Source organism: Ursus americanus, chromosome 15 (genome assembly GCF_024610735.1).
Source record: "Ursus americanus isolate L20-20 chromosome 15, mUrsAme1.1.p, whole genome shotgun sequence".
NCBI lineage: Eukaryota > Metazoa > Chordata > Mammalia > Carnivora > Ursidae > Ursus > Ursus americanus.
The window spans coordinates 20,519,208-20,531,279 of record NC_142141.1 but is presented as its reverse complement, the minus strand read 5'-3'; the positions used below and the strand labels follow the sequence as shown (position 1 = coordinate 20,531,279).

General features: G+C 42.6%; 1 pseudogene; it reads right to left on the bottom strand.

Moving 5' to 3' along the window:
* Positions 1–9,420: 9,420 nt before the first annotated feature.
* On the bottom strand, positions 9,421–11,876 carry LOC123788613 (methylosome subunit pICln pseudogene; annotated as a pseudogene).
* Between the last annotated feature and the right edge of the window lie 196 nt (positions 11,877–12,072).

Sequence of the window (12,072 nt, the reverse complement as noted above, 5' to 3'; positions counted from 1 at the left end):
TGCTTGTTTCTTTCCCCAGATTAGGGAAGTTCTCAGCTATAATTTCTTCAAATAAACCTTCTTCCCTTTTTATTGCTCTTCTTCTTCTGGGACTCCTGTGATAGATATATTTTGCTTTATGAAATTGCTGAGTTCCCTAAGTCTATATTTGTGATATAATAGTTTTCTTTCCCTCTTCTTTTCAGCTTCATTATTTTCCATAATTTTATCTTGTATATCACCTATTCGCTCCTCTGTTTCTTCCATCCTCATTGTGATTACATCCAGTCAGTTTTGCTTCTCAGTTATACCATTTTTTATTTCAGCCTGACTAGTTTTTAGGTCTTTTATCTCTGCAGCCAGGGTTTCTGTCTTCTCTGCTTTTTCAAGTCCAGCTAGTAGTCTTTTGACTATTCATCTAAATTCCTGTTTAGATATATTGCTTGTATCTGTTTTCAGGAAGTCTCTGGTTATGATACCTTCCTGACCTTTCTTCTGGGGAGAATTCCTCCATCTTGGATTTTGGCTAAGTTTCTTTCTTTTGAGTGTTATGAAACCTTGTTATGTTTCCTGCACCTCAGACTAATGCTATATTAAAAAGAGGTCATACACTGTCCAGGACTTTGCCATTCAGGAAGTGTTTCCGGTGTATGCTGTTTGCACTCTGCTGTTGTGTTTTGGCTGCTCTTTCCTACTGGTCCATCCTCTGCAGAGTTCCTCCTTGCTTGCAGTGGGGAGTGCCTGGACCTTCATCTAGGTGTGGTTTGATTTGTTGAAAAGGGCCTGGAAAAAAGGATAGAAAGAAAAAGGAAAAAAGAAGAGAGAAAGGGAAAAAAAAGCCTTCAAAAACAAAAAGAGAAAAGGAAAGGGAATGAAAGAAGCCAAACAATCAAGCCCCTCCCCCCCGAAAACCCACTATAAGCCTGATTCCAAAGATAAAGGAAAAAAAAAGAACAAAAGAAAAAAAGCCTGATTCCAAAAAAATAAATAAAAGAGAGAAAATGAAATGAAAAAACAAACTAACACACAAAAAACTGAGCCTGATTCCAAAGCAAGAAGAAAAAAAGAAAAAAGAAAAAAAAAATCCAGCCTGGTCCCATTTCCACCAGAACTGAAGGGGACGCTGTAAGGCACGGTATGACCTGCAGACGTGGGGCATGAGCTGCTGGCTGTGTTGCTCTTTTGGGGGAGAAGCCTGCTACACTGGCTCAGAGTGAATTCTGCCCCAGTAAAAAGAGCACTGGCAAAGCACAGAGGGAGGGGTTTGAGTGACGCCCACCTCCACTGTGGGCCGGTGTTGCTCTCTGATGTCCCACCATGTTGGTAGTGGAGGTAGAATGACACCACCCCACCCTCTTGTCTGTGGACAGGGGATCGCACACCGCTCCCTCCCCATGCTGTTCAGGAAGCCCTCACAGAAAAGCAAGGGCCCACAGCAAGCCCAGTGCCCACGCTCCTGCATTTATCTCTGCTGGCTGGGATTCAAAACTCCAAATCTTAAAGAGCCCACACCGCTCAGATTTGCTCCCTCGTCTGGGTTAGAGGCTCATTGACTCTGACTAGCGCCCTTTGTCCCAGAGAAGACAGTCCCCCTCTTGCAGGTTGCACAGATTCTATGCTGTGGCACCATGAAAAGCAGCTACCAGGTTATCTAGCCTCTGCACGTGCCTTTGCTCATTGCCAATGAAAAGGCTGTTTGCTGGTGCCTGCAGGGTCTTTTGTCCTTGGGGAGGCAATATACCCTCTTCCAAATGTACTGCAGGAAGGGGAGTGATCTCTCTCACTGCGAACCTGAACATCCCGACACCACTTTGTGTGGGCTCCCGGGCCAAAGCCCTCCCTTCGAGTAAAATTTTTTTTATGTTTGTTCAGTAGGGACATGAATGAATTGTTATTTTCACTTAAGTCCCAAGGAGACTCATAAAAATTCCACTCTGAAAAGTAAGGGATGGCAGTATTAATCGCAAAGTGGAATGCAAGGAAGGGGCATTAAATAAAACTAAAATGGTTGTTGAGTGCATATATTGAGGAACATATTCTGGAGTCAATTTGAGAAAATTTCTAAACCTCCTGATGGTCATCTATAAATTCCAGCTATCTGTAGTGGACCCCAGGATAAGAAATTCTAATCTGAATGATTTAAGTTTATCTATCTGGCCACAGTTCTTTGCTCTTTCCCTACATCTGTGCACTTTGCAATGTGACTTTGCAGGTCCTCTTATTATTAAGTGACCTCTTGAACTTGGGCTGACTTTGAGACTTCTTTAGCCAATAGAATGTGCCAGAAGTGACAGTCTGCAGTTTTCAGCCTAGGCCTTGTGTGCTTCCTCTTTCTGTCTTAGACTTCTGCTTCTGCCATGTCAACAAGGCCAGGCTGAGCTGCTGGAGGATGAGCCCCCAGCTTGCAGCCAACCAACTACTAGACATACAAGAGAGCACAGCCTACATCAGCACAGCTCTCTACCTAACCAAAAACTGATTATAGAAGCATGAATAAATCCAGCTGAGACGATAAAAAACCACCACAACTGACCTATAGATTCATGAAGAGTACTAAGTTCTTATGGTATAAGCCACTGAGATTTGAGGTGGTTTGTTATATAATAATAGCTGTGATAAATATTTCAAACTTTGTACCCTACTTATCTGTATCAGATGGCTTTGATTTACAAATCAATTTATAAAATTGATTCCAGGCTTATCACAAAGAAGACCTCAGTAGATTCTCCCAAATAACGATTATATAGACCACTTTTAAAAATACTAGTGCCTTAAAACTAGAGATTTGTTCTTTTTAAGAAAATTTAAACATAATCTTCTTGGTAATGGAACACTCCTAACTCTTTGTTCTTTGAAAAGAAAAAAAAAATTCCTGAAATGGACAGATCCTGTGAGTCCTATCAAGAAATACAAATGAAAAAATAGGTATGAGAAAGAGGCATAAAGCATGCAGAGAAAATGAAGAATCCTGCGTAGGAATGTGCTCAATCATCCTGTTGCCCACTTGGTTGACCCGGAACTACATTTCCCAGAATCTCCCTTTCTATATGGTTCTGGGTTAGAAATGGCCAAAAGCTGAACTTGAGTAATATTCAAGAATGGAAATGATGCCCTTGTAATCATTTTGGCATCCTGACAGCTATCACAGTGGTATAAGACACCACACTAGTGCAGCAACCTTCCAATCCCAACACCTTATAAGACTAATGTAAACAAAAGCGAATTATTAGAGAATATTAGATAGCTCGAAGGATTTCTAAGAGGGCCTAAGAACCAAGATTTTAAAGCTACATGCAACCAGGATGATCCAGCCACAAAAAAACTCCCTCTACCACAACAGGACTGTTCTAGTAGAAAGACCACCCATGATTCTATGGACTCAATACCAGGATCCATTGTAGCTGCTCTAAAAGGGCCAGATGTCTGTGCACTGTGCTTTCTAGAATATGTACTCTCTGTCTTTGACCACCTCCTCACATGTTCTCTTTCTTTTCTCTCATGGGTATAAATGATTGGCAGGAAATGTCATATGACTTGAACGATTACCCAACATTTGCAGCAACATGGAGGGGACTGGAGGAGATTATGCTAAGTGAAATAAGTCAAGCAGAGAAAGACAATTATCATATGGTTTCACTCATTTATGGAACATAAGAAATAGCAGAAAGATCGGTAGGAGAAGGAAGGGAAGAATGATGGGGGGGTAAACAGAAGGGGGAATGAACCACGAGAGACTATAGGCTCTGGGAAACAAACTGAGGGCTTCAGAGGGGAGGGGGTTGGGGGAATGGGATAGGCTGGTGATGGGTATTAAGGAGGGCATGTATTGCATGGTGCACTGGGTGTTAGAGGCAAACAATGAATCATGGAACACTGCATCAAAAACTAATGATGTACTGTATGGTGACTAACATAACATAATAAAAAAAAAAAAGAAAGAAAAGAAAAGTACTTTTCATTTTCTGTTCTCTTAAAGCATGTCCCTGTCCTCCAGCCAGAGACTACCATGAACACAGCCATAGCTGAACAAGGTGGGTTTTCCTAACTTGTTGCAGTGAGGGAGAACACACATCCTAGGGAACCATGGGGACCCCTGAACAAGAGGGTGTTAGATAGAACCTATTATAGGATTTGGCCTTTGGTTGGGTGATTTGTGGAGGATCCAAGGAACCAAAGATTCACTCTAGGTAGGATGCCATCTGAAAGTGTGTGTGGGGAGATTTTATGATTGAATATCTCAGTAAATAACTAATTTTTATATATAGGCAAACTAGAGTGAGAAAAAAGGTATCATTGAATTACCAGTCACTTATTTTAGACAAGAGGGGGTATGTTTGGTATTTTGTGGGTGGCACGATGACCTTATTTTTGTCTATGTTTAGACAAAATTATGGTGTGGTGTTACTTTATATCATTTAATCATGGTCTCAGAGTGACCTTGTCTAAGCTGGTATTCTGTGAGATGGTTTATGTCCAGCAGGAGAACAACATAGCTTAGTGTTGAATGCCTGGCCAGCTTCTGAATGTCAAAGGCTGCTCATTTCTTTCTCAAGTGCAATCTAGAATGGGACTGAAGTGGCTGTTGAGTAAGCAAATTTACTATGTTTGCCCCAGGTATCATCTACTTAATGGTGAAACTCTGGTGTTTCCCACCAAAGTCAAGTACAAGTCTAATATGCCCGCTATCCATAGTCATTTAATATTTCCTAGAAGTTGAGTGAAAGCAGTAAGACAAAATGAAATAGAAAAATTTTCAGAAAGGAGGAGAAAAATTATTACTTGCATATAATTGCCTACCTGGGAATCCAAGAAAATCAACCCCAAAATTATTGGAAGTAAGAAGTTTAATAAGGCAGTTGGTTACAAAATCAGTATACACAATCAACGCTTATCTTTTAAATCAACAATCATCAGTTGGAAAATACAATTTAAAAAAGGTGTTAAGATAGACACTAAAATAGACAATATCTAGGAATAAACTTGACCTAAGAAAAGTATGCAGAACCCATATAAATAAAACTAAAACTTCACTGGGAGACGTGAAGACTTAAATAAATGGTAGGGCACAGCACATTCTCGGATGGCATAACTCAATAATTCTACCATTTCAATTCTAATAAAAATGTCAAAAGTATTTTTTTAACTAGACAATATAATTCTAAGGTCACCTGGGAAGATTAATAAAAGGCTGAAGAATTTTTGGAAGATTGAAGGGTGACTTACACCGCTAGAAAGAAAGATTTATTATCAAAGTAGCATGATTCTTTTTTTTTTTTTTAAAGATTTTATTTATTTATTTGACAGAGACAGCCAGCGAGAGAGGAAACACAAGCAGGGGGAGTGGGAGAGGAAGAAGCAGGCTCCTAGCAGAGAAGCCTGATGTGGGGCTCGATCCCAGAATGCTGGGATCACGCCCTGAGCCGAAGGCAGACGCTTAACAACTGTGCCACCCAGGCGCCCCCAAAGTAGCCTGATTCTTGTGTAAGAACGAAAGTAGCCCCCCAAACAGGCTCAAGTCTATACATTTGGTATAGGATAAAGGTGGGAATTAAATGTTCCTTTGCTTCTGCTTCAGATATAGAAAGCCATTAAGCACATCGCTCCTGCCCTACTAATGAGGAAATGACAGATAAACTGCAACATCATGACTTTTGCTGAGCCCGGGAGGAAGATGAGGGTGCGAGGCCACCAAGTCAGCCAATTCAGAAGAGACACAAGTCCCTCTGAGGTGAGTTGGGCTTCACAGCCTCTACGCTCCCGCGGAGCCCAGGAGGCCGAGGCACCCCACTCTCCAGGGGGGCAAGAAAGCAGTGAAATGGAACCCTATCAAAACCCACCTGTATGTCAGTGTGCACGCCGGAGTAGCTGAGGTAGCCAAGGAGTTCACACTCAGCGGAAAACTCCTCCCCACAGACTTCTACCAGCTGCTCCCAGGTAGTCCTGGCGGCCGGAGACGGGCTCTTCTCCAGCGCGCCACGGAGGTGCAGGCAGGCGAGAGGCAAGTCATGGTTGTTGGGGACAAAAATGCCGTGTGTGTCCCTGGATTCTTCTCTTGGAGGAATCAAAAGCCTTAAGCTCCCAGGGGTGGGAAGCAAACTCACTTGTTCACAGGACACGAAGTGAAGTGGGGTATGAGGCCCTGCCCACTTCACTGGACAATTCTCCCTGGAATGTGGACTAAAGCTTCAAGTCTCTGGGGCGGTGAAGTCTCTTACTCCCGGGGCAGACAGAGATGCAGAGCTCAGTAGATGCATGAAGGCATTTGATAAAATTGAACATCCATTTGTGATTAAAAAACCTCTCAGCAAACTAAAACTTACTCAGTCTGATAAAGGACATCTACCAAAGCCCTATAGCTACCATCATCCTTAATGGTGAAAGACTGAACCTATAAATCGTGATCCATCCATACAACAGGATACTACTCAGCAGTAAAAAGGATGAATTACTGATGCAAGCAACAGCACGGGTGAATCTCAGAAGCATCATGCTAAGTGAAAGAAGTCAGGCTCAAAAGACTCCGTACTGTGTGCTCATGTGAGGTTGACCATCAGGAAGAGGCGAAACTGTAGGGACAGCAAACAGATGAGTGGCTGCCAGGGGCTGGCGCGTGGGAGTGGGGGACTGACTGCAAAAGGGCACAAGTGAACTTTGTGGGATGACAGAAATCCTCCATCTCTATGTCCTGCTTGTGGTGGTGACGACACAACTGTATATGTTTGTCAACATTCATAGAACTATACTCATAAAAGGATGAATTCCTCCCAAGAAACCTGTCTTTTAAAAACCTGGTTCAGGAAGAAAGTATTGTGCTATGTGCGGTGCCTCAATAATGAATGAGCCACCTGAAGAAGAATAACTTTTGATTTCTCACATCATAAAATAAGATAAATTCTAAATAGATTATAGGTATGAATGAAAAAATCAACCATTAATATGCAGGAAATATAGTTTGATGAATACATAGGAGACAGAGCAACAAGGAAGCGAAGACCTTAACGTAGTGATTATACGCAGGATAGTGATTGCCAAGAGGCAAGGGGAGTGTGTCCTTGAGAAAGGACCGGCTGCAGGAATCTCTTTGTCTCTCCCTTCCCCCTTTCCTCTTCCCCTTCCCTCCCTTCCCCTCCCCCTCCATCTCAATAATACAGACGACAGTTACATGGATGATTGTCTTATGATTAGTTATCCCTGTGCAGTCTTCTGTACGTGTGCCATATTTTATAACAGAAAAAAAAGGTAAAATTGAGGTCCAAATGTAATTTTTTACATTTTACACACAGAGGATTTAGGCACAGAGAGGCCAAATCTATTGAAGATTAATTTCTCCCATCTCCTAGTCTGATTTCTGTACTCTCAGTCCAATGCTCTGCTAGCCAAAGCAGCCACATAGCTTAGCACAAGTTAACAGACTCTGAATCTTATAAACCAAGGCCAGTTTAAAAGGACCTAGGTTACAGATATGAGATGTTTAATAAAAAATGAACAAATGGCAAAATCTGTGTTGGAATGGCGAAAGTCTTTTAAACATCAAAATAAAGGCAGAAGCCATAAAGGAAGAGATCAATAGATTCAACTACTCTCACATTAAAAATGACATAGAAATTTTGAAGTATCAAAGCAAAATCAAAAGACAATATGCAATTGGGGAAAATATTTTTTTTAAAAAGATTTATTTATTTATTTATTTGACAGAGATAGCCAGCCAGCGAGAGAGGGAACACAAGCAGGGGCAGTGGGAGAGGAAGAAGCAGGCTCCCAGCAGAGGAGCCCGATGTGGGGCTCGATCCCGGAACGCTGGGATGACGCCCTGAGCCGAAGGCAGACGCCTAACGACTGTGCCACTCAGGCGCCCCGGGGAAAATGTTTTTAAAATACATGGAAGATAACAGGTTAACATTCTTGAAATCCAAAGAGCCCTTAAAATCAATAAGACCAATATCCCAAAAGCAGAATAGGCAAGGAATACAGATAGGCTATTTTTAAAGGAAGAACTACATATTTTTAATAAACATTTAAAAATATTCATCCTCTCTAGTAATCAAGTAGTTGCACACTAAAAGTGTGCACTTGTCACACTTTCAGTTGTCTAGGATTAGAAAGAATGGAAACATCTAGTATTGAGAAGCTTGAGAGAAGAGAGCACTCTGAAGCATCTGGTAGGAGAGCAGTTCAGCAACAAGAGCCTCAAAAATTTCATATTCCTTGATTTAACCAGTTATGCTCAAAGATATTTACAATAGTGATAATTGGAAGTGACCCAAGACATTCCAGTGACAGGGAACTGGCTCGGTTATGTTACTTTTTTTTTGGTATTTTCTAGGCAAAATGGCACCTCTGTGTGACTTGGAAAAGTCTCCTCTTGCCCCGGGGAGATCTCACCCCATGCTTGTCCCCCGGCTTGTGCAGGAAGCAGCTTGTACATTGGATACCGTGGCTCTGATAACACACAGGGCCATGCTATGCTATATAGCCATTAAAACACATAATTTTGCATAATTATGTTTGAATAATTTGAATTGTGTTTGACTAATTTTGAATGACATAAAGATATGTTCACCCTGTGCTATTAATCACATAAAATGTATGAAGTGCAAAGAGTAGTTTCTGGAATGTAATAAAAGCTATTATTTAATTTAATTAATTTATTTTTATAGAAAACCTAGATTTATTTGTTGAACTATTACAAAGGCAAAACAATGATCATCTGAAGTACTCTGAGGACTTCATCCCAATTTCACTTGTTGATATGGAAACTGACCTAAGAGCTTAGACATTGAAGGCTACAACCTTAGAGGTTGTAACAAAACAGACTGGTGAGACATGGTGGAAGGAGTCAAAGCTAGTCAGAAGCACTTGTGTCAGTGGTAGTATATGTGGCTGGGATGTTTCCCCAAGAGGCTCCCTAAAGATGCCAGAGTGAATTTATCTGGGTCCCAAAGACCCAGACCCCTGTGGAGAATGAGCAGAGGCCAAGATTTCTCTGAGATCTCTTTGTCTTTCCTTTTAAGGGGCGGGGGTTCCTTAGGCTCTAAAGGGGTGTATCTTAGACTCAGCCTCCCTCCTTCCCGTCCAGTCTACCTAGACCTTCAAGCGCCTGTGCATTCTCAGCACACGAGCCTGCCGGGTTACAGAGGGCGCATAGAGCTAAGGCAGGGACGGTCGGCCCCCTGAGAGGGGACCTAGACACAGAAAGTTTGGGGTAGCTGATAAACTACAAATACCCTCTTGGTTAAGTTAATTTGCCTTTATGAATCAAGGTCATGGTTTCTTCTGCTCGTGACAACTTTTCGTCTCAATATAGTCTGTCTCAAAAAAGGTCGGGTTCAGGTAAGTTTTGGAGAAGGAAAAGACTTTCATTGACATCCACTCCACAGTAGAAGGGGCACCAAGTTCTTTCCTACGTTTGCACGTGGAACCCCGCAGCAGCATCAGTCATTCTCAGTGGTCAGCATCTGCACCCTCAAACAGGCCAGCAACGGTCGGTGTAGGACCTTCCTCCCTGCCGTCTTCATAACCTCTTACTGACCCTTCTGTCCGGACTCCAGCCGTGACCTACTGGCCGCTCACGCGCTGAGAGAGCCTTCCTTCTCATCTCGCCGGTGTGGCTTGGCCTTCTGCTGTGAAGTGGGATGGCCCTTCTTCATCGGTGTAAAATGTAGGGAGGCCTCCCTGGCCTCGTTCAGGTGCTTCCACATCCTATTCTTCTCCGTGGTCATCATCTGAATCTGCACCCGCAGGAGCCGGATGCAAAGCCTGAACGTGGCCTCCCAAGCTCATGTACCACCAGGCACAGATCTAAGTTCAGCAGTGATCATCACTGTCTTCTTCTGCAGCAACAGATTCCTGTGTTCTCCAAATCCAGCATTCACCAGAACATACGAAGGCTCTCAGGCATAGGCATTTTAGGTCCCTGGACACTGCGTGCAAACTAATGGTGGGGTATTCCAGGGAGAGTCCTAATCCAGAGCCATCTAACCAAGACAGGCAGCTCAGCGATGCCAAGGGTGCCAGTGCCCAGGCCCTGGCCGTTCAGCACAGCCTCGGTATCTGGCTGCTGCCTCAGCCAACCCAGTTCTGGCGAAACTTCTGAGGAAGCTCACAGCTGCTCCCCTCGTCCTGCCTGGCAAGAGCTATTATTTTAAAGGTAAGTTTTTAAGTGTGTATGCAAGCCCACCTTAACAAAGAAGTAATATATGCACAGAAAGAAAACAAGAAAAAAATTAGAAGGACATATACCAAGAATTTAAGAGTATTACATCAGGCTGATAAGATTAGAGGCAACTGTTATTTTTACTTTTTGTGTTTTTCTGTACTTTTGATATTTTCTAGGTGGCATATATATTGTTTAGGTAATTAGAAAAAAAACCAGTTAAATCCAAAATAAATCTCATTTAAAGGGTTGAGCAGAACCAGGTCAACAATACAGCTTACCCAGGAGAAATGTGTGTTTTGGCTACTTTCATTACTTTGAGTTTTCACATAAAAGATTAAGGAGAGAAAAATCAGTGGAGAGCAACTGTTTAGAATGATGTTTAGTGATAGTGGTGGAAATGAGCACATCAGAATGTGGAAGCGAGAGGAGCCTGTGTGACACGGGCCATCCATGTGCAGGTTGTAACCTGAGCAAAACTGTCTTCTGACCCAGCCCTGCTCCTCACAGATGTTCGGGGTCCAAAGAAAGCTTGGCACGGGCCAGAGAACAGATGAAGAACACGGTGGGAAGCCCCTGTGCCCTCCGCCCAGCGATTAAGGGGGAAGATGAGAGAGGAGTCTTTTTGGAGTTCATGCTTAAGCCTAAATTAACTTTATAACGTGGCTAGTTCCTTCTTTGTATCTGAGTTCCTCATTCTGAGAAGGTGTGGGGTGCAAAGTCAGAATGTTAAATGTGGCATGGTTCCTTTTCCCTTAAGCCACTGGTGTTAAGTACCAGTGTTAATGGAGAAGAGAAAGCCCACAGGCTGAGTGAAAGAATCAGATGTCTGTGTCCTTAAAACTGAGCTTAATATTTATCCCTTCCCCTCTCTACCTCCTTCTCTAATATTTTCCTGCATTGTTTACAGTCCTCCAGTGACCCTTCACAGAGCAAAGTTTAAACTCTTCATCTTAGCACAAAAGACCTGATTTTCATTCTAGCATCTTCCCACGTCACCACATCCTCCAACCATACCAAACTAGCTTTAGTTCTCTTAAACATGTACGGCATGTTATCTCATGTCTCTGGGCACTTACAGACTTACTAATATTATTAAATGCCTGCTGTGTGCCAGGCCCTGTGCTAAAGGTATTAGCCTCTGCCTCATGCCAATCCTATCTTGTCTCTAGTTTATAAATGAGAAACCTAAGGTTCAAAGACAGTAGATAATTTGCCTAGAATCACACAGTAAGTGGCAGTGTCAGAACTTGAACCCAGATTTTAACTGCTTTATTGAGCTATGATTGACCTACAAAAAGCTGTAGATATTTAGTTTATACAACCTCATGTGTTTGGAGATAAGTATACATCTGTGAAACTATTATTACTGTCAGTGCCATAAACTTATCCATCACCTTCAAAAGTTTCCTTCTGTGGGACGCCTGGATGGCTCAGTCAGTTAGGCGTCTGCTGTGGGCTCAGGTCTCATGATCCCAGGGTCCTGAGATCGAGTCCCACATTGGGCTCCTTGCTCAGCAGGGAGCCTGCTTCTCCCTCTGCCTGCTGCTCCCTCTGCTTGTGCTTTCACTCTCTCTCTCTCCCATACTCTCTCTCTGGCAAATAAATAAATAAAATCTTAAAAAAAAATAAAAAAATAAAAATTTCCTTCTGCCCCTAGAACCCAGCTTTGACTCCAAAACTTGATTTTTTAAAAAAAATTCTGGTAAAATAGATACAACATGAAACTTACCACTTCAGCCATGTTTAAGTGTATGCTTCTGCGGCATTAGGTCCACTTACATTGTGCAACCATCCATTTCCATCATCACCATCCATTTCCAGAACTTTTCATGTTCCCTACCTGAAACTGTGTTCCCATTAAATACCAACTCCCCAGTTCTCCCTCCTTCCAGCTCCTGGAAACCACCCTTCTACTTTCTGTCTATGAATTGGGCCGC